Source organism: Heteronotia binoei, chromosome 21 (genome assembly GCF_032191835.1).
Source record: "Heteronotia binoei isolate CCM8104 ecotype False Entrance Well chromosome 21, APGP_CSIRO_Hbin_v1, whole genome shotgun sequence".
Taxonomy (NCBI): domain Eukaryota; kingdom Metazoa; phylum Chordata; class Lepidosauria; order Squamata; family Gekkonidae; genus Heteronotia; species Heteronotia binoei.
Genome location: NC_083243.1, coordinates 87,695,931 through 87,718,405, shown reverse-complemented (window position 1 = coordinate 87,718,405; position 22,475 = coordinate 87,695,931). Strand labels below are relative to the sequence as shown.

Genomic DNA, 22,475 nt, shown 5'->3' with positions numbered 1-22,475 from the left:
GACACACACTTGACTGCGGGGTGCCTCAAGGGGCGGTACTTTCCCCGATGTTATTCAACATCTATATGCGCCCCCTTGCCCAGATTGCCCGAAGGTATGGGCTGGGCTGTCATCAATATGCTGATGACACCCAGCTCTATCTGCTTATGGACGGCCGGCCCGCCTGCGCTCCAGAAAATCTGGACCGGGCGTTACAGGCAGTGGCTAGGTGGCTTAGGCTGAGCAGGCTGAAGCTGAATCCGGCGAAGACAGAGGTCCTTTGCTTGGGTCGCTGCGGCCCGGGAAGGGAAATCCCCCTGCCAGTTTTTGACGGCGCGCCGCTGACAGCGTCGGGCAGGGTCAAGAGCCTGGGGGTGCTATTGGAGCCTTCTCTGACGATGGAGGCTCAGATAGCAGCCACTGCCAAGTCCGCTTTTTTTCACCTTAGGCGGGCGAGGCAGTTGGCCCCCTTCCTGGAACGCGACGACCTAGCAACAGTGATTCATGCTACGGTCACCTCGAGGTTGGACTACTGTAATGCCCTCTACATGGGGCTACCCTTGTGCCGGACCCGGAAACTGCAGTTAGTGCAGAACGCTGCTGCCCGGCTGCTACTAGGGCTCCCAAGATGGGAGCACATTCGGCCGGGGCTCCGGGATCTGCACTGGCTGCCAGTAATATTCCGAGTCCAGTACAAGGTGTTGGTCATTACCTTTAAAGCCCTATATGGCCTAGGACCTGCCTACCTTAGGGACCGTCTCTCCCCACACGTTCCCCAGAGAGTACTACGCTCGGGTTCACAAAACCTGCTGGTAGCCAAAGGAGGCCCGTCTAAAATCCACCAGGGATCGGGCCTTCTCAATAGCGGGCCTTCTCAATAGTGGCACCTTATTGGTGGAACCAGCTGCCGGAGGAGGTGCGGGCCCTGCGGGACCTAGGGCAGTTCCGCAGGGCCTGTAAGACAGCCCTCTTCCGGCAGGCCTACAACACCTAACTGATGATGAGAACATCTTTGGATGGAACAAAATGCTCTTATAGACCGCTGGTTTTATTTTATCTCGTTTTATTAATTATGGTTTTAACTGTACTTGTAAATGTTTTAAATTGAATTGTATGAATTATTATGTTGTGAGCCGCCCTGAGACACTCCGGTGAGAAGGGCGGGATATAAGTCCATTAAATAAATAAATAAATAAATCGACGGCTGTGGCCCTCCCAGTGACTAAAGTCATTCTGCAGGCAGTGAAGGAGTCTTGGGCAAAGCCGGCATCCACACCAATTTCTTCACGATACCTGGACCACATGTATCGTGTCCAGGAGGCTGGTGCTGAGTTTTTATTTTCCCACCCCAAACCCAATTCGGTGGTGGTTTCTTCGTCCTCTAAGGCGTGCAAGACCCACTCTTCCCCACCTGACAAGAAGGGCAAGAAGATAGATAATGCTGGCAGACGGTTCTACTCAGTGGGAGCTTTGGGAGTAAAAATCTCCAACTACACTGCATGTATGGCATGCTACCAGTACTTGGTTTGGGAGCAGCTCACACCATTGATGTCATCCATGAGTGAGGAGAAGAGGGCTTCGCTGAAGAAGCTGCAGAGGGAGGGATTTGCTGTGGCTAAGCAACAGCTGGCTGCATCAAAACACATGGTGGATGTCTCTGCCAAGACCCTCACTTCCGCCGTCTCCCTGCGCAGTCACTCTTGGTTACGGTCTATGGCAGTTCAGCCTGACACCAGGGCCTATGTTGAAGACCTTCCCTTTGAAGGTGAAGGTCTGTTCAGCTCCCCAACTGATAGTGTCCTACAGGAGATGGACAAAAGTATAAAGATCTCAAGGACCCTTGGCGTCCCTGCTTCTACTCGGGCCGGCAAGCCTAAGCAGTGGCACAAACCTTGGCCCAAGAGGCCTTATCAAAAATTCTCCCCCGAACAAGCCTGGAGACCTCCCTCTTCACAGACGGAGAGTAGATCTCCTTATAGGGGAAATAACAAGTCCTGTTTTGCCTCGGGATCTGCAGCTACTAACAAATCCAGGGGCTCCCACCCTCAGAAGCAGGGCCTTTGACTTCTCTGCTGCACGCATCACCCCTTCTTCTCACATCCGCCTCCATCACCATCTACTGGCTTGGGAGTCCATCTCCACAGACAGATGGGTCCTCTCCATCATATCAGAAGGTTACAACATAGACTTTGTTCAGGTTCTGACTCAGTCAGTGATTGTCACCACACCTCCTGCCCCCCCTCTGCTAGAGGAGGTGAGCAACCTCTTGCAGAAACAAGCCATAAAACCGGTCAGAATGGGGGGGGGGGGTTCTATTCTCATTATTTCCTGGTCCCCAAACGGGATGGGGGATTGAGACCAATTATGGACCTTCGAAATCTGAACAAGTTTATCGTGTACCAGAAATTCAGGATGTCTACTCTGCAAACAATCCTTCACCTCATCAACCAAGGATGGCAACCTTGGATCGGAAGGATGCCTACTTCCATGTCAACATCCATCCATCTTACAGGCATTTCCTCCGGTTTGCGATAGGCTCCAACCATTTTCAATTCAAAGCCCTTCCATTTGGCCTGTGTACTGCAGCATGGGTGTTTACCAAGATTATGAGTGTTGTAGCCGCACATCTTCGGCTTTAAGGCATAGTCGTTTTTCGGTATATAGATTGGCTCCTTGTGGCGGATTCAGAAGAATGTTCGGCCATATTGCAACCACTCTTCGTCTTTTTCACACCTTAGGTCTGCAGGTCAACATGAAAAAGTCCCATCCGATACCATCAAGGACAGTTCAGTTTATCGGGGCTCTGCTAGACACAAATCTTCATCGCGTGTTTCTGCCTCAGCAGAGAGCAATGGACATTATCACTCTCATTCATCTTTTTCAAAGCCGGAAATGGGGCACAGCACAACAGCTGCAGCGGATGCTGGGGCTGATGGCGGTGACTACCAGTGTGCTGTTGTTTGCAAAACTGCACCTGAGGGGGCTTCAGCTTTGGTTCCTCAGAAAGTTTTGGCTTTTACAAGACTCACCTCGAAAGAGGTTCATGATTCCACCATCGATCCTTCAGGATATGGAATGGTGGACATCCAGAGACAACATCTGTCAGGGAGCTCCCTTCCATCTGCCTGTGATGACAGTTATGATCACGAAAGATGCGGCCTTATGGGGCTGGGGTGCTCACATGGACTTTCTATGTGTGGGGGGTCCGTGGCCTCCACAGCTGACTCATTGCCATATAAACTATCTCGAACTGTTGGCAATTCATTTCACCCTTCGGTCCTTCCATCCCTTGGTAGCAGGGAATGCTGTGGCCCTGTTGACGGACAATACTACAGCCCTTTGTTATGTCAACAGGCAGGGCGGAACGGTCTCCCAACGGCTCTGTGCACTAGTAATAGAACTGTGGCTGGAGTGGCTGGAGCACGGCATCTACGTGAAGGCTGCACACCTTCCAGGAGTACTCAATCTCCAGGCGGATTCATTGAGCAGAGGAGCAGCATCTTTACACGAATGGGAGATGCAGTGGCGTTTCCTTCAACCTGTGTTCCAGCTCTGGGGGTATCTTCAGGTGGATGTTTTTGCCACAGCCCTGAATCAGAAGTGCCCTCTGTTCTGCACAAGGGGAGGAACGGATCCGGCGACCTTGGGAGACGGTCTAATGTTCCAGTGGAAGGGTTGGTTCCTGTATCTGTTTCCGCCTCTTCCGCTGCTGACAAAAGTTGTCAACAAGATAGTGAGAGAGAAACCGAGGTGCATACTAATCATGCTGTGATGGCCTCGGCAAAATGGGTTTTCAATTTTGCTCCATTTGGCGAGGGGAGTCTTCCATCAACTCTCGGTGGAACCAGACCTTCTTTCGGCCCAGGAAGGGCAAGTGTTTCACCACAATGTTTCTTACTTGAAGTTGACGGCATGGCTCATCGACCCTGTGAATTTTCGAGCAGAGTCAACCATGTCTTTCTAAACAGTAGAAAGTTGTCTACCCGTGTTTCCTATGACAGGAAATGGGGGAAGTTTCTTCAATTTTTGGCTAATTCTGCACTCACCCCAACGGTTGGGTCTACTGGCAATTTTTGACTTTCTGTTGTCTTTGATGGATGCTGGACTTTCTTTTTCTTCTGTTAAAGTTTATTTATCAGCAATATCAGCTCACCATGAGCCTGTTGAGGGGCATTCGGTGTTCGCTCATCCTCATTCGAAGCAATTCTTGAAAGGACTGGTCAGATTGCATCCTCCATCCAGATCACCTCCACAGTTGTGGGATTTACTGTTGGTATTCAAAAGGTTGGCCCGGCGTCCCTTTGAACCAATGGCAACCTGTTCTCTAGAGCTTCTAACCTGGAAGACTGCATTTTTGGTGGCAATCACGTCAGCACGCCATGTAGGGGAGCTCATGGCTATGTGTTGTGACCACCCATATTTAGTGTTCCATGAGTCTGGAGTTTTGTTGGCTCCTACGGTGGTTTCCCAGTTTCACCTTAAGTTGGATGCTTGGTTACCTACCTTTTACCCCATGCCTTCCTTGGACGAGGAACGTCAGTGGCACGCTTTGGATGTCAAGCGTGCATTACCTTTTTTCTTTAGACATTCTAAGAGTTTTCATCAGCATCTTTTTGTTTCCTATGCTGCTCCTAGATTGGGTTCAAAAACTTCATTTCAGTGGCTTTTGAAGTGGCTTACTGAGCCTATTAAACTGCTACTGCTGGCTAAGAAGTCGTTGCCTGGACCCATTTGTGGACACTCTACTAGAGCGATGGCGACGTCGGTGGCGTTCCTGAAGGGTGTCTCTTTGACGGACGTATGCAAGGTTGCCACCTGGTCCTCTCCTCATTCTTTCATGAAGCATTACGCTTTGGATGTGCATGCTCAGCAGAGGACTCATCTGGGAGCTGTGGTGCTGCAAGCTGTCTCTTCTGGTTGACCATCTGCTCCCACCTCCAGATATGTCTGGCTTGTTAATCTCCCATGAGTGTGAAGCACAGAGACCACGAAGAAGATAGACAGGTTGCTTACCTGTAACTGTAGATCTTTGAGTGGTCATCTGTGCATTCATACGACCTGCCCTCCTTCCCCATTGATGATGGTCTCCCTATGTTAGGGGCTTCCAGCGGTCAGGAAGGAACTGGCGAGATCCTCACACTGGCTCCAGTGAGCATGCATACTCAGACGCCTGTGCATGCCCACTGGTGCCGAGCGCAAAAAAATTTCGGGCTTTTTAAGTACCGATTCAGGGATCGGTGCGGGCGCTCTATCCCATGAGTGTGAATGCACAGATGACCACTCGAAGATCTACAGTTACAGGTAAGCAACCTGTCTTTACCATGGCGCATGCTAGGCCATTATTTACCCATTGTGCAACCTCTTGGCGCATGCCTGGCCACCACCCTGTTTCATGCACCTGTTCCAGGGTTAGATCCTTTCCTCTGTGCCCTTGCTCGTGCACAAACTTGATCAAGTCACCCCTGACTTGAACTGGCACAATTCAATGTTGTTTCCCTTTGCTATCAACTGCCCAGTAAATCCCGTCACACTATTCTATCCTATATCTGCCTGTGCTGTCCTTCTGGACTTGGGCTAGCTGGATTACTTTGGGGTCATCTTTCTGGAGCTCTGCCAGGTCCATTAGGATCTCCTGCTTTTTGCTCTGCGTTCTGGTTGTGACTGGATGCAGAGGAAAAACCGGACAAGCGCAGAAAGGCTTGGTGTCCGCAAAGGCGGCTTCCTTAGCAATAGCATCTACATGATTGTTCCAAATGCTGACTTCAGTGTTATTCCTCTGACGTCCTTTTATATGTGTAACATGAGTAGGGCTCGTCCTAGCTTCCATCTTGTCCGCTACCTGGATCCATTTCTGAATGTGTGCTACTGGTTTCCCCTCACTGTTTTTCCACTCTTGCTGTTTCCAGATGCGAAACCAAACTGTTACTGCTTTGACTGCCCAGTGAGAGTCAGTAAAGATCGCCAGTGAAACATCTAAAGGTTCAAAACCAAGGATAGCTAGCACAGCTTCCACTTCCGCAGCTTGACTAGAGTGAGGGTGGACTGTCCCTTTAAGGACAAAAGAATCCTTTACCCTGATGGCTCCATAGTCGGTTCGAGCAGAGCCATCAATGTGGAAGGAAGACCCATCACAGAACCAACACACAAATCCCTTTTGTTTGGCTTCTGTTAAGGATATTCCTCCCATTGCTGGCCAGGGTGCATGTTGCACAACAGGCAACAGGCACTCGTGCTCTTCCTCAGTTACTATGAGACCATCCGTTGAGGGAGGCTCTTTTTGCTCCTTTTGAAAGTCTACTCCTCTGTTAGTCAATGCTAGTGTCCACTGGGCAATGCGTTGGTTGGAAACCTGCCCACCTTTTACTTTCCCTGACAAGATGTAAAGAGGAGAATGTGTGGTCTGCACTACTACTCTGGCTCCCCCTATGATGAATTCCCAGTGAGTAAGGCTCCTGACAAGTGCCAGATAGACTTTCTCACACGGGGAAAACTTTTCTTCCACAGCAGAAAGGTTCCATGAAGCATAAGCAATCACCCGTTGAGTTCCTGTCTGCTGCTGGATCAGGGTGGTGCCTAAGCTGTATTCGGAGATAGCTAATTGAATGTAGGAGGGCTGTGTCACATCTGGGTGCGTGAGAGCAGGAGCCTTTGCCAGGCTCATCTTAAGCTCTACAAACACTTTCTGCTGCTCAGGCGCCCAGTGCCAAGCCACATCTTTTTTCAATAACTCATAAAGAGGGTGTGCTTTCTCTGAGAACAGTTCAATGAAATCTCTGGAAAAATTGAAAGTTCCCAGTAGGGCTTTCAGTGAATGAGTGTCTGTGGGAGTGGGGAGCTTGGAAATTACTTCTACTCTTTGGGAATCCTGTGTTCTTCCTTCTACCCCTAGAGTTATTCCTAGGTATTTCACCTCAGTTTGCACTAATTGAGCTTTGGCACGGCTTGCCTTGAACCCAGTTTCCTGAATGATACTGAGCACTTCCTCTGTGATGTCACGGACCTTTTTGTTCTGTTTCTGCGTGTATAGGCACGTCGTCTATGTAACTTAACACGTGGTCCTTTGAATCAGGTTGCAAGTGGTCCCACATCTGCACCACATGTGCATGGCAAATGCTGAGACTTGAGTGGAAGCCCTGGGGTGTTCACTTAAAGACGTACTGCTGGCCCTGAAAAGTGAATGCGAATTTGTACCAGCAGGACTCATGTAAGTGAATAGAATGACACGCATTGGCCAGGTCCAAAATGCTGTAGAATTTGGACCCTGCAGCAATGGCAGCCACGATTTCATTGTATTTGGCAACCACAGGAGCAACTGGAGGAGTTACTGCATTCTCCATGTAACCCCGTCTGCTTTCAAAACTGGCCACAAGGGAGCATTGCAGATGGATTGCATCGGGAGAATGATATCCCATTTTAAAAGTCCTTCAATGGTTTTCCCTATGCCTGCCTCTGCTTCGGCTGGGTATTTATACTGGCACTGCGGGGGGGGGATCCTTGCCTTCTATTAAGACACAAGCTTTCTTTACGGTCCCGCACTCGGCTTTGTCCGTGAACCATACCCTGGGAAAACTTTGGACCCATTCATTACTGGTGAGGGTTGCTAGTGGAAAAGGTGTTTTTAGAGCTGAGCATCGGTGGATAGCATTAATGAATTCTGGCCCTCCTGGGATCTGCCATAGGAGGCAGTTGGCCATATCAGTAGTTAGCTTATTCTTGGTTAGAAAAGGGGCTCCTATCATGCCATCATCTTCGCCCTGATTGCTACAGGATTTCATGACAGCTTGAAGCTTGCCTATGGCTATTGGGATGTTTTTCCAGTTATGTGAGGCGTGACTACCGCCTGCATATCTTGCTAGTTCCATAATCCTTTCAGTTTGAGTCCCTTTTTTTTGTGTAAACCAATTTTATTGTTTTGCAATATATTGAAAAATATTCATCAAACATATACTTAAAGATATTAACCAATACACTACAAAATTCCCTCCTCCCCCCCCTCTTCTGTTTTATGACCTCTGCTGGTAATCAAAACAATTAAGAAGAAAATAAAGGTAAAAATCACAATTATAGAATCTTCACTAAAAGTTACATTTACCTTACCACAATATGAACCAAGACTATGTAATAATTGCTATTATGATCAACCCTCTATTTATCTCATAGTCTAACCTTCTGCTAGATTACATATTAAAACACAATTCAATATTTGCAGCTTTATCTTCTCAGTAAAACTTCAGTTAATGTTATCAAAAATCACTAAATGTCTCTTAACTTTCCATTGTTCTTCAATATATTTTTGAAATTTCTTCCAGTCCTCTTTAAATTGCCCTGAATTACAGTCTTTCAGGATTCTAGTAAGCTTGTCCATTTCACTCCAGTGTAGTACTTTTAAGATCCAGTCCCATTTCTCTGGTATTTTATCTTGCTTCCACATTTGCGCATATAATGTCCTCACAGCTGAAAGCAAATACCACAACAATGTCCTGTCTCGCTTTGGAAAGCTTTCCATTTGTAATCCCACCAAAAATACATCTAGTGCTTTCTTGATATTATAGCCCAAGATTCTCAAAGTCTCTTGTTGAATCATATGCCAAAATTGTTTCACCTTTTCGCAAGTCCACCACATATGTTAGAAAGAACCTTCATGTCTTTTACACTTCCAACACCTATCTGAAGCTTGTTTGTTCATTTTTGCTAATTTCTTAGGTGTCATATACCACCTATACAGCATTTTCAAACAGTACTCTTTTATATTATAGCACGTTGATATTTTCATAGAGATCTTCCATAGGTGTCCCCACGTCTCCATTTGTATTTCTTTATTAATATTTATTGCCCATTTTATCATTTGAGGTTTCACCACTTCATCTTCTGTCGACCATTTCAATAGCAACTTATACATCCTTGAGATCAATTTTTCATTCTTGCCCAACAGCATTTTTTCCATTTCTGTTTGCTCACACCTTATACCTGTATTTCTGATATCATGCTCTATTAAGCTTTTAATTTGTTGCAGTTGATTCCAGTTAAATTTATCCTGCAGATCTTCAACCAGTTTCATTTCCACCTTGCCTCCCTGAATTTTTAGCAATTGTTTATATGATACCCATTTTTCTTCCTGTGGATCTGAAGACAACTTTATGACTTCTGTTGGCACAATCCAAAGTGGTTTTCTCTCATCACCATATTTATTATATTTTTTTCAAGTATTCAACAAATTCCTCCTTATTTAATGATGTGAGAAAAAACCATCCATCTTCTCCTTTCCATAATACATGTAGGCATGCCAACCAAAAACATTTCCATGGCCTTCTAATGCCAATAATTTTCTATTGAGCAAAGTTATCCAGTCCTTGATCCATACCAAACAAACTGCATCATGATATAACTTTAAGTCAGATAACTGGAAGCCACCCCTTTCCTTCGCATCTGTCAGAATTTTCATTTTGATTCTAGGTTTTTTGCCCACAAACACAAATTCTGAAATCTTTTTTTTTGCCAGGAATTAAATTGTTTCTTATCTTTCACTATTGGAATAGTTTGAAAAAGAAACATAATTCTTGGTAGAACATTCATTTTAATTGCAGAGATCCTACCCAACATGGACAAATTTAAGTTGTTCCACTTTAACATATCTTCCTCAATTTTACGCCAAAGCTTTTCATAGTTGTTCTTATATACATCAATATTTTCCATCGTAATCTCCACACTTAGGTATTTTACTTTTGAGGTAACTTTACATCCAGTTATGCTTTGTAGTTCTTTCTGTTTGCTTGGTGGCAAATTCTTGCTTAAAATTTTCAATTTTTCTTTATTTATATGGAAGCTCGCCAACTCTCCATACTCTTTAAGTTTTTTTAACAACAGGGGTGTCACTTGTAATGGATTTTTATTAATAAACATCACATCATCTGCAAAGGCCCTATATTTGTAGGAAAAGCCTTTCAATTTCAGCTCCTCTATCTCTTTATCCTCTTTGACTTGCATCAGCAGAATTTCTAAAGTCATTATGAATAGCAATGGAGATAGAGGGCAACCTTGCCTTGTACCTTTGCTAATTATCATTTGTTCTGTCAAGTCAGCATTCACACAGAGTTTTGCTTGTTGTTCTGTATAGATTGCCTTGACCATTCTTATAAAATCATCTCCCAATTTCAGTTTCTCCATCACCGCAAACATAAAGTCCCAATTAAGATTGTCAAAAGCTTTTTTTGCATCAGCAAAGAATAAAACTACCTCTTTTTCTGGATGTTTCTCATACTATTCTACAACATCTATCACTGTTCTGATATTGTCTCTTATTTGCCTTCTGGGCAGAAAGCCTGCTTACTCTTCTTGAATAGAAATGTTCAAATGCTGTTTGAGTCGTTCTGCTAGTATCCTAGCAAATATTTTGTAATCATTATTAAGTAGTGAAATCAGTCTATAATTTTTGACATTCATGGCATCTCTATCCTCTTTCGGTATCAATGCGATAACTGCTTCCTTCAATGTATTTGGCACCTTCCCATCTTGTCTAATAATATTCATCAATTTTTGAAGTTTTGGTACCAATATTTCTGCCAGGACTTTATAAAATTTTGCTGAAAAACCATCAAGACCCGGAGCTTTACCTAATTTCATTGAGCCAATTGCTGCTTCAATTTCTGCTTTTTCAATTGGCTCATTCAAAGTTTTGTCCATATTTTCTTTTAAGGGCATTACTTTTATTCTTTGCAAATACGCTTCTATTTTGTCTTTATTTACTTTTTGAACTTAAATAATTTAGCGTAATATTTGTAAAATTCCCTTTTAATTCCTGCTTGATCCACAATATGGGTTTAATATATATATTAAAATATAGTAGAAGATGGATTTAATATATATTAAACTCATCTACTATATTTTAATGTATTTTTCCTAATGGCAAACTAGAATGATGTATATATTTATGTTACATGTTAAAAGGTAAATTAGTTGGACAGGAAAAACTTCTGGGAAAGAAATGCTTTCTTTTTGACCCAGGTTTATTAGCAATAGAATAATTAACAGGCATTCTCACATTCTGACATGTTACTGTTTTATGGTTTCCCACACTAATTCAACACAAATCAAAGGTTTTCTGAATTTGTTAATTTTACTATTCTGCTATTGGTTTTAAACTTCGTACCACTTGGCATTCCAAACCCCACCAGCTATATGTGGCTCTGCTTACTGTACCTCATTCCTCATCTGAAGAAGTGTGCATGCACATGAAAGCTTATGTTCGGAATAAAACTAAGTTGGTCTTAAAGGTGAAATTGACTCCTATTTTGTTCTACTACAGACCAACACAGCTCCCTATTTGGATCTATCAATAATGATGGAAGGTATTTTTCAACACTGTTGAAAATGTTAGTGAAAAATAGTGAGTAGCTTCAACTCAATACTAATTTTGTTAAAACTATGAGGTGAATCTTACAAACTGGGTGGAAGACATGCACAATGGTTGATCTTTTCCATGTCCTCCTTGCATGGCAGCCTACTGAGACCTAACCCCCCCCCCCCCCCCGATGCTTGGAGTCACAGGAGCCCTATAGAGAAAATGCCATGGATTGCAGGTGGCTGCTATGGAGAAAAGGAATGGGCAGCATCACCCCCTCTTTTGGACTGATGTAGTCTTTTCAATCAGTGAAAAGTCTGCTAGTAAACTCTGCTGATTCTCAGGAGACTGGCCATGCCCTTCTGGTTCATAGGATCCCACTACATATATTGAATGATCTGAGCTGCATGGCTTTATAAAAAGAAAGTGGCAGATGTAGGTGGGAAAATTCATTTGAATAGAATTTAACATTCATTTTACACAGAATATCCCACTGTTTCATTTTTTAGGCTTAAAGCAATGTTTTGGTCGGGGGAATAAAATGGCTACTCAAAACTCCCTAAATTATGCAGATATTCATACTTTTTTCATTTGTATTCACTGCCATTACTTCTCTTTAATGTGTGTGTTTTATGTTCTCTCAAGCTGCTTTCAACTTATGGTGACTCTATGAATTAATTATCTCCAAAACATCCTGTCATTAACAGCCTTGCTCAGGTCTTGCAAACTGATAGCTGAGGCCTCCTTTATTGAGTCAATCAAACTCATGCTGGATCTTTCTATCTTCTTGCTGTCTTCAATTTTTTCTAGCACTATTGTCTTTTTCAGTGACTCTTGATTTGCAAACAAAGTAATGCAACTCTTGTCTTGCAACCAAAGTATGATAGCCTCAGTTTGTTCATTTTAGCTGCCAGGGTGAGTTCTGGATTGATTTTATCTTTTTTGTCTTTTTGTGGTCTGTGGTATCTACAAAACTCTTCTCCAACACTGAATTTCCAATGAATCAACTTTCTTCCTGTCCAGTTTTTATATCCATCCATAGATGAATACTATAGGAAAGGGGTGGCCAATGGTAGCTCGCCAGATGTTTTTTGCCTACAACTCCCATCAGCCCCAATGGTTGGGGCTGATGGGAGTTGTAGGCAAAAAACATCTGGAGAGCTACCGTTGGCCACCCCTGCTGTAGGATGAACTATTTTGAACTTGGTCAACAGTGACACATCCTTATGCTTAAGGATGTTTTCTAGTTCCAGTTTGGTGTAGTGGTTAAGTGTGCGGACTCTTATCTGGGAGAACCGGGTTTGATTCCCCACTCCTCCACTTGCACCTGCTAGCATGGCCTTGGGTCAGCCATAGCTCTGGCAGAGGTTGTCCTTGAAAGGGCAGCTGCTATGAGAGCCCTCTCCAGCCCAACCCACCTCACAGGGTGTCTGTTGTGGGGGAGGAAGGTAAAGGAGATTGTGAGCTGCTCTGAGACTCTTCGGAGTGGAGGGCGAGATATAAATCCAATATCTTCTTCTTCTTCTTCTTCTTCCTTCATGCCTACCCTTCCCAGTTTTAGACCGATTTTACTCTCACTTTACTCCACCCTCACGTCCATCTTCTCCGCGCTGTGTCCTCCCAATTTCCCACTATTTCCGTCGAGGCTGCAGCGAACATTCGGTTTTCGTGCAGCAAATGGAAACTGGTTTTTAGCGGTTTCCATTTGCTGTGCAAAAACTGCGATGTTTTCTGCAGCCCTGGTGCAAATGGTGGGAAATTGGGAGGGCGCCACACAGAAAAGATGGACGTGAAGGCGGAGTAAGGTGAGTGCAAAATCGGTCTCAGTCTCTTTTTTATTTCTTGGTTGCAGTTTCCCTGTGGTTGATGATTCATCCAAGGCATAGAAAATCTTTAACAATTTCCATTTCTTCATTGACACGCTTAAAGTTGTGTAATTTCCCAGTGGTCATTATTTTGCCTTCTTGATGATCAGCTGTAATTCTGCTCTGGCACTTTCTGCTTTAACCTTCAGCAATAGTTGTTTCAGGTCTTCACTATCTTTTGCCATTAATGTGGTATCATCTACACCAGGGGTGTCAAACATGTGGCCTGCGGGCCAGATCCAGCCCGCAGAGGGCTTCAATCAGGCCCTCCAGTAACTGACTGTTGTCTGCTTCATTCTCCCTTGCCTGCTGTGCTGAGTCGCCATTTTGTGTTTCTCCCCAGTGATCAGCCAGCCAGCAAAGCAGCCTTTCTTGGATCCTTCCCTCTCCCCCTCCCTTTTCCCAAAGAGAGGAGGAGCCAATGAAAGAGCCTGGCTCTATAGCTCTGCTGGGTGATTAAGTTTGCCAGACTCAATCACCCTGCAGAACTACTGAGTCCAGACTCCCTTCCTTCCTGGCTGAGGCTCCTCCCTTTCCTTGTGCCCTGGGGGACAGAAGGAAAGAGTCAGAGCTTCCTTTGTCCAGCCCTCACTATTGGGAGAAATACAAAGAGCACTTTTAAAACTAGCGATGTTTTATTGAAGGTATGAGCTTTTTGCCTTGCTACAGAGAGAGAGAGAGAGAGAGAGAGGGAGGGAGGGAGATTTGTTGGGCTTGTTATGGGTGCAGCTAGGTTCTCCTCATCTTTTAAATTCTATTAATGCCCTCCAGTCTTTCTCAATAGGAAAGTATGTGAACTATTTAGAAGAGAAATAACAACAAGCTAGCATTAGGCTGAGTGTGTGTGTGTTTACCCAGCAATTTCCATTGATTTTTCTTTCACATTTTCCTTTGATTGGGGATCTTGAATTGAGATTTCCCAGATAGTAGACTGATACTGCCCATTGTACATGGCTGTCTCTGTTCTTGCTCTGGCACATAGGAGTTGTATTATTTTTCTGGAGAAGACTATAGTTTTGCAGACAAGTACATAGCCCTCAGTCTGTGCCATGATGCCTTCACATAATCTTGACCAGCACATGAAGCAATTAATGTACAAAAGCTCACAATGCCCAGCTGCTTCATGTTTTCTTCTGGGTCTGAGGCTTAAAGCATTGACTATGAGATCTTTGTAATGAATGTCAATAAATCAAAAGTAGGTTTGCAACTTATATATGTGCACACTTGAACAACACTTGAACAGCATATTCAAGATTGGTACAGCACAGGCATTGTCTGCAATTTTTGATGCAATTAATTCATAGCAAGAGATGACATTTATCAGACTGTAAAACAAAATATTGCAAGAGTGCTAATGTTTTAAGTTTAAAAAAATGTATTTGTTTGTGCTCCTTTTATACAGTTTATATGTCCGCTACCTGGCATTACATTTTACGACACACGTGGCCTGGCCCAACAAGGTCTCATTTATGTCAAATCCAGCCCTCATAACAAATGAGTTCGACACCCCTGATCTACACATTTCAAATTGTTCCTTCCACTGATTTTCATTCCATCTTCATCTAAATCTAATCCAGTGCTCTTTGTGATATGTTCTCCATACAGATTGAAGAGATAAAATAATCTTTGTCTAACCTCTTTGCCAGTTAGAAATCAATTATGTTTCTCTATATTCTATCCTAACAGTAGACTTTTATCCAGAGTGTAGGCTGCACATCAAAACAATCAGATGTCGTGGCACACCCATTTCTTTTAAAGCCAACTATAGCTTTTCATGATCCACACAGTCAAAAGCTTTGCTGTAATCTATGAAACACAAGCTGATAGCATTGGAGAAAGTCCAGAAAAGGGCAACTAGAATGATTAAAGGGCTGGAGCACTTTCCCTATGAAGAAAGGTTGAAACGCTTGGGGCTCTTTAGCTTGGAGAAACGTCGACTGCGGGGTGACATGATAGAGGTTTACAAGATAATGCATGGGATGGAGAAAGTAGAGAAAGAAGTACTTTTCTCCCTTTCTCACAATACAAGAACTCGTGGGCATTCGATGAAATTGCTGAGCAGACAGGTTAAAACGGATAAAAGGAAGTACTTCTTCACCAAAAGGGTGATTAACATGTGGAATTCACTGCCACAGGAGGTGGTGGCGGCCACAAGTATAGCCACCTTCAAGAGGGGTTTAGATAAAAAATATGGAGCACAGGTCCATCAGTGGCTATTAGACACAGTGTGTGTGTATATAAAAATTTTTTTGCCACTGTGTGACACAGAGTGTTGGACTGGATGGGCCGTTGGCCTGATCCAACATGGCTTCTCTTATGTTCTTATGTTCTTATGATTTTCGGCTGAAATTTTCTCATATGCTCTAGTAACTAGTTAAATTTGCAATATGATTTCTAGTACCTCTTCCTTTTCTGAATCCAGGTTGAACATCTGTCATTTCTCATTCCATATATGGTGACAGTCTTTGTTGTAATATTTTGAGCATTGGTTTGCTTGCATGAGAAATTAATGCAATGATCCAATAGTTGCTGCCGTCTTTGATGTTGCCTTTTGAATATAGATTGAGCATTTCCAATCTGTGGGATGTCATTTTTTTGTCCATATTTGTTGTCATATTTTTCTTAAGTTTTTTATGGACTCTGTGGCTTGAAATAGTCTATTGATATCTCATTTACTCCTGGCGATTTGTTTCTTCCAAATGCTTTGAGTGCATCTTTCACTTCACTTTCTAAAGTTGCAGGTACTTCTTCAAAAGATTAATCTTTGAAGGAATCTGTCATCCTTTCATCTCTTCTGCATAGCTCTTTAATGTATTGTTCCCATCTTTTCTTTATTTTGCCCACTTTATTTAATGAATTGCCATGTTGATCTTTCACCTACCTGTGGGGTTTCCCTCTGATTTCTTGGTTCTTTTGGAAAAAAACTCTTGTTCTTCCCTTTTTGTTGTCATTTTTTGTTTCTTTACACTGGTTATTATAATAGTTATATTTTTACCAATCCAAGAGAAATTTCCAAAAGGGAGGCTCATTTTGCAATTGCTCCAACATTTTTAAAAGGCAAGTTGCTGGAATGCTACATTTAGACTGCTGATTCTGTTTTTGTCACTTTCTACTTTTGCTTTTGTCTACTTTTACTTTTGTATATCTTCAGGAATTTTAAGAATTTTGTCAATCAAATTGAGGCTTTTAATTTCTTTTGGCCACAGGAATATTTATTTGTGCTTCCTTCCTTGATAATACCTCGGGTTTCAAGTCATAATTCTTCTGGTTCATGTTCATTTTAACTTAATAATGCAGATCTGTTGTTTACATGAACTTTAAGCTGCTCAAAGATTATATTTTGGCACTGTGATGACTGGTGTTTTTCTTCAACTTTATTCTAATTTTTATATTAACAATTCATGGTCTGTACCACAATCAGCACCTGGTCTTGTTTTAGCATTCAGAAAAGAACTACTCCATCTTCTGCTTCTGATTATGTAGTTTATCTGATTTCCGCATTGGCCATCCAGTGATCTCCATGCATACAATCACCTGTTTGGTTGCTTGAAATGTGTTTGCAATGAACAAACTGTTGTCAACAGAATTCTGTAAATCATTCTCCTGCTTCATTACGTACTTCTAGCCTAAATCTTCCAATAATATTTGGTTCTACTTTGTTTCCTACTCTTTGCATCCAGTCCCCTATGATTATCAGCACAATTTGTTTATGAGTATGATCAATTTCTTCCTGGACCCTTGCCTAAAAACTTTCAGTTTCTTCCTCTTCAGCATCTGTAGTTGGGGTGTAAATGCTGAATGATGGTAATGTTAGGTTTTTCTTGAAGTTTGATATTATTTGATTAGATTTTGCATTATAGCCCCTGATTGCTTGTGCTATATCTTGCATCACTATTAGAGAAACTCCAGTTCTTATGAATTTATCAATTCCATAAATATTATCTGTCATGCTTTAGCACAGTTGTTTCCTGGATATTCTTCCTTTTTTAATTTTAGCACTTCTGACAAGTGGAAATTAAATTATGAACATGATTATATCATGATGTTAATTTTGGCTGTTTGATGATATTACTGAGGGAAAACAAAGCCAGTTGGGAGTGAGGACAATGTAGGGTTGCCAGGTCTTACCTGGCTCCCCACTGGTGGAAGTTTGCGCATTGAGCATGATGAAATCACCCAGAAGTGATGCCATCGCACTGGGCATGTCATGTGGGGACACTTTGAATGTATGAACACTTCCTTCACCTTTCAGAGCAACCCAAGAGAAATTTCCAGGAGGGGGGCTCATGTTGCAATGGCTCCAACATTTTTAAAAGGCATCTTTGTTTCCATGTAATTTTATCTGAAATACTTATTGGGGTTGTTACCCCAATAATTCAGCCACAATGATTTGTAGATTTTAGGAAATCATTTTAGTGTTGGGTTCAGAATGCAACTGAAATGCCTTCTATTCAAGTAACAAAGAACTCAAACAAACCCAGACATCATAATTTTTCTTTAGGGTTACTCTGAACTCGGTCCTTTCTGTCTGTTTGTGCCAAGCAGAATTGGCCCGTGTTTTGAACAGATGCCTCAAAGTTTGAATGCCTTACCCCATCAATCACTATAGAACCCATAGGGGATAGGATTTGGAGACTTCATGAATTTAGGGGATTGTGTGAATACAATCTGATTAATGGAATTATGTATTTAGGAAAAATACCTTTTTAGAAGGGGGGGGGAGACTAGTTTTCAAATAAACCAAACTTTGCTTTTCTAGAGTAGTCTGTGGCCTTAAAATATAAAGTGTAGAAAGCACTGACCATAAAAATTGTGCAATGTTTTTGAAGTCACAGTGGAAACTTCAGCTTCTCTGAGGCTTGCTTCCTCAGCAGCAGCCAACTGGCACTATGGTCAGGCTGCTGTCAGGTCATAGCAAAAATAAGAGCATGTGATGCTTTGCCTTTTTCAAAATGATTGCAGCTTTGTTATGCTGAACAAGTTGCTGTTCACCTCTTTCCTTCCACTGTTCTGTATATTAGGCTTGTATACTAGGCTTGTATTTGTTAGCTAAAGAGAAATCTTCCTTTTGCTGTGTGCGTGTTTGCAAGAAGAGGGCACAGTTCAATTGGATAATCCTTGCCCAGGAGCAGATGCCACTGTCCTATAGTAGTACATATGTGAATGTTACTTGTTTTTCAGTTTGGTACTTTAAAGATAATTGGAGGGGAGGGGAGTTATTTGTGGAATCATTCAAAAGTGTTTAGAATGAGAAGCAGTAGTTCTTGTCATTTCTGCAAAAAGCAGCCATGCAAGATTTTACAAAACTTGCTAGATGTTACAAAGTCCTCCTGTTGGCTGGTGGATGACAGAAATACTTTGTATCAGATGTGTGATGGGAGTTTTGTGCCTCCATTGTGAGTGTGCTGCACAGGTTAAAGTGGCTTCAGCCGTGCCTGCCGCCATCTTCCATCCACCCTGTGGAGCTGCTGTTGGCTCCATTGCAAAAAATGTGTAGCTGCATATGTAATATGATTTCACAGTGGAGCCAAAAAGAACTCCAGGAGACTGGTTAAATATGCAAAAACAGCATGGAGGGGAGGTTGAAGTTGCTTCTTCCTGTTCTCCATGGTTGTGAGCAGAAATGTGCTGACCTGCATTGAGGAGGCACAAAACTGCTGTTGAATGTCTGATACAAAGTCTAAATATGAGGACTTTGTGCCGTGTAGCATGGTCCTTTAGGAGACTTCTTTTAAAAGATTTGTCCCTTAAAGAAGCTCAGACTAAGGTGCTGGACTATCAAAAGTAGAAACTTGTTTTACAGAAACTGGAGGAGGTAGGCTTCCCAAACCTCCCGCTCTTGCGGGAGACTTCTGGGTTTGCAGCCTCATCTCCCGCTCTTCAAAACTCTGGAAGCGGGGGTGGGGGTGTAGGGGGGGGAGAACATACCTTTAGGCTTCATGTTGTAGAGCTCCTGAGCCGTTTGCAAAATGTCTGCCCCTTTAAGGCTGGGTAGGAAGCAGGAAGCAGAAAGGGCTTCTGAGAACGGCCCCTCCCTTTCTTTGCTTTCGTTTTCACAGGAAGTAGAGTTGTCCGGAGGAAGATCTGGTAAGTGTGTGTGTGTGAGAGGGAGGGGGCAGGGGATTCCCTAGTTTGGGGGCCCTCTCCCCCTTTAGAAAGCGTGGGGGGGGAGGGAAATGTCTACTAGGCACTCTATTATTCCCTATGGAGAACGATTCCCATAGGGAATAATAGGAAATTGATCCATTGGTATTGGGGGCTCGGGGGGGGCTATTTTTTGAGGTAGAGGCACCAAATTTTTAGTATAGCATCTAGTGCCTCTCCCCAAAATACCCCCCAAGTTTCAAAACGATTGGACCAGAGGGTCCAATTCTATGAGCCCCAAAATATGGTGCCCCTATCCTTAATTATTTCCTATGGAAGAAAGGCATTTTAAAAGGTGTGCTGTCTCTTTAAATGTGATGGCAAGAACTCCCTTGGAATTCAATTATGTTTGTCACAACCTTGTTCTTGGCTCCATGCCCAATGTCTCCTGGCTCCACCCCCAAAGTCTCCTGGCTCCACCCCCAAAGTCCCCAGATTTTTCTTTAATTGGACATGGCAACCCTAGGAGGAGGTATAGCCAGAGAGACCACAGATCGGTCTGCACCAGTGCTTCATCAGCATGTGAATTTTCTGTGAATCTCAACATTGCAGAAGGTTTGTAGAATTAGACATAGATATGCCTGGAATTCCTTTCTTTTTGAATGGAGGATTTTTATTTTATTTTTCTTGTTTCATTAAGCAAACAAATGGAAAACTAGAGTAGATCATAGGAGGGATTATTTGGGTCTCTTTCCCTGCGTCTGAGGCAATGAAGAACTCCCCTCACCTTGACGGCATAGGTGTAAATTGCTGTCAGGCCAGGGTGCTTGAGTAATTTGACAGTTTATGATGTCACTGATTTGCGAGGACGCCCGTAGGCCTCCTAATGAATGGCTCCTGTGTCTGTGTACCATGCAGAAACAGTCACAGTATTTTTAAAAAAGATGTGAAACCTGTCAGGAAAGTAAGGTCAGCTGAGGCCTCGGTTTTCCAGATTCTGCTGATTCTTGTTATTCCCTCCCTTCCCTTCAGTTCTGATCAAGTTCCTGTAGAGTTACACTGTAGAGCACACATGGTTTTAAAAGCTCTTTCTTTAAACTTCACAGTGTAGGTTTCTGTGTTTCAGTTTAAACAGAACTAAGCCCCAAGATGTGCTGAAGTGTATAGAACCCAACGGTTTACATTCAGACTCTTTATACTTACATTCAGACCCTTTCAGCATCAGTATAATCCCTGTGTATCAGTGAGGATTCTGGGTCCCATTCAAGGATCCATTCACACATAGTCATCAGTCAAGACTGTTGGATTTTGTTGTTACCATAAGCAACCTAATTTCATTCTGGAGCATGGTCCAGTACTCACCTGTGACTCTGCATTGCTGAGAAGGATCAGTAATAATTAGGGTTGCCAGGTCCAATTCAAGAAATATCTGAGGATTTAGGGGGTACAGCCAGGAGACATTGGGGTGTAGCCAGGAGCAAGGGTGTGACAAGCATGACTGAACTCCAAAGGGAGTTCTGGCCATCACATTTAAAGGGACAGCACACCTTTTAAATACCTTCCCTCCATTGGAAATAATGAAGGATAGGGGCACCTTCTTTTGGGGCTCATAGAATTGGACCCCCTGGCCCAATCTTTTTGAAACCTGGAAGGTGTTTTGAGGAGAGGCACCAGATGCTATGCTGCAAATTTGGTGCCTCTACCTCAAAAAACCCCAAGAGCCTAGATACCTGCAGATCAATTATCCATTATACCCTATGGGAATCGGTCTCCATAGGAAATAATGGAGTACCCGGCAGACATTCCCACCCATCTACCACTTTCTGATGACCTTAAAGTGGGGGGAGGACCTCCAAACCAGGAGATCCCCTTCCCCCACCTGGCAACTGGCAACCCTAGTAATAATGGTGGAAAAGCTGAGCCAAACTTGTTTTCCATTAGTGATCATCTCACCGAGGACTCTCTGACGATCTTCAGAGGAACTCCAGGGTATATGAGTGTTATGTATTGTACATAGTCGGCCGGGCCGCATGGCGATGGTCACCTAAGGAGACCCTCGGGTTCCCGGATGTGGCTCGCCAGTGGCCCCGCCCCTCAACATCTGTGGCGGGAAGTTTAACCGACCAGGATTGGCGTGGTCGGACCGGGGGGCCGTCCGGGGAAATGTATATATATGCGGGGCCCCGGCCGCGTGGCTCACTTTTGTAATGTGCTCGCAATAAAGAATGTTGCCTCCAAACAGTCTCGGTTTTCAGTACATTACAATGGTATTCAGAGTGTCAGACTAGAACTTTGGAGCTTCAGACCTAAGGAGGTCTGCTCAGAAGCAAGTCCCATATTGTTCAATGGAGCTTATTGCCAAGAAAGAATTCCAGCCTCAGCCATTTAGCACACTGAATGACCTTGAGCTGGTCACTGTTTCTTACCCCAACCCAGGGGTGTCAAATTCATTTGTTAGGAGGGTCGGATCTGACCCAACTGGGACTTTGTGGGACCAGGCCATGTGTGCCATAAAATGTAATGTGAGGTAGTGGAGATATAAACTTTATAAAGGATACAAACACAATTAAATATATTATTTTTAACTTAAAATACAAACATGCTTAACTCTTGCAATATTTTGTTTAAAATGGAAAGTTGGGGGAATAATTGGATTTGGCAGTGTAGTTTTAAAAATAAATCAGTGAAAAGCACAAGGAATACAGTGGAAACTAGAAATATAAAACGCTTTGAGCCCGGGGAAAACATGAAGGGTGGGGTGTAACAGATAAGGGCTGACTAAGTTTATTACTTGCAAGCCTTGATGATTCGGAATGAGTCATGAGTTTGGCAGGATCCATCCTTGAGGAGATATAGCTTGGTTGTGATCATTGCTGGCAGCTGCGAGATCCTTTTATCTGAAGGGAGTTAGCATTCTTTACTAACCTTGCAACTGGAGGACAGTACCTGGGCTGGTGATGTAACAAGCCCTGCAAGAAGATGGAAGCAACTCCCGCTTGATGATGATTTTTCCACAGGCTTGCTTCAAGGACCTTTCGGTAATGAGCTGCAGCTTCATTTTGAGATTCACAAGCCTGCTTTGGTGCTGAAATGTTTTTTGCCGTTGCTTGACACTGGATGTTTTTACTGTATGCATCCTGTGTGTTTGAATGTTTTTACTCAATTAAATGTAAAACTTTTTTTATTTGTGCTGTGTGCTTAAGGCTGGG

The 22,475-nt window shown here is 43.3% G+C and overlaps 1 protein-coding gene across 1 annotated transcript in view; it reads left to right on the top strand.

Annotated features, from left to right (window-relative positions):
• Positions 1–22,475, top strand: part of SMOC1 (SPARC related modular calcium binding 1) — a 256,148-nt gene that overhangs the window by 194,485 nt on the left and 39,188 nt on the right. The gene's annotated exons all lie outside the window — the stretch shown is intronic.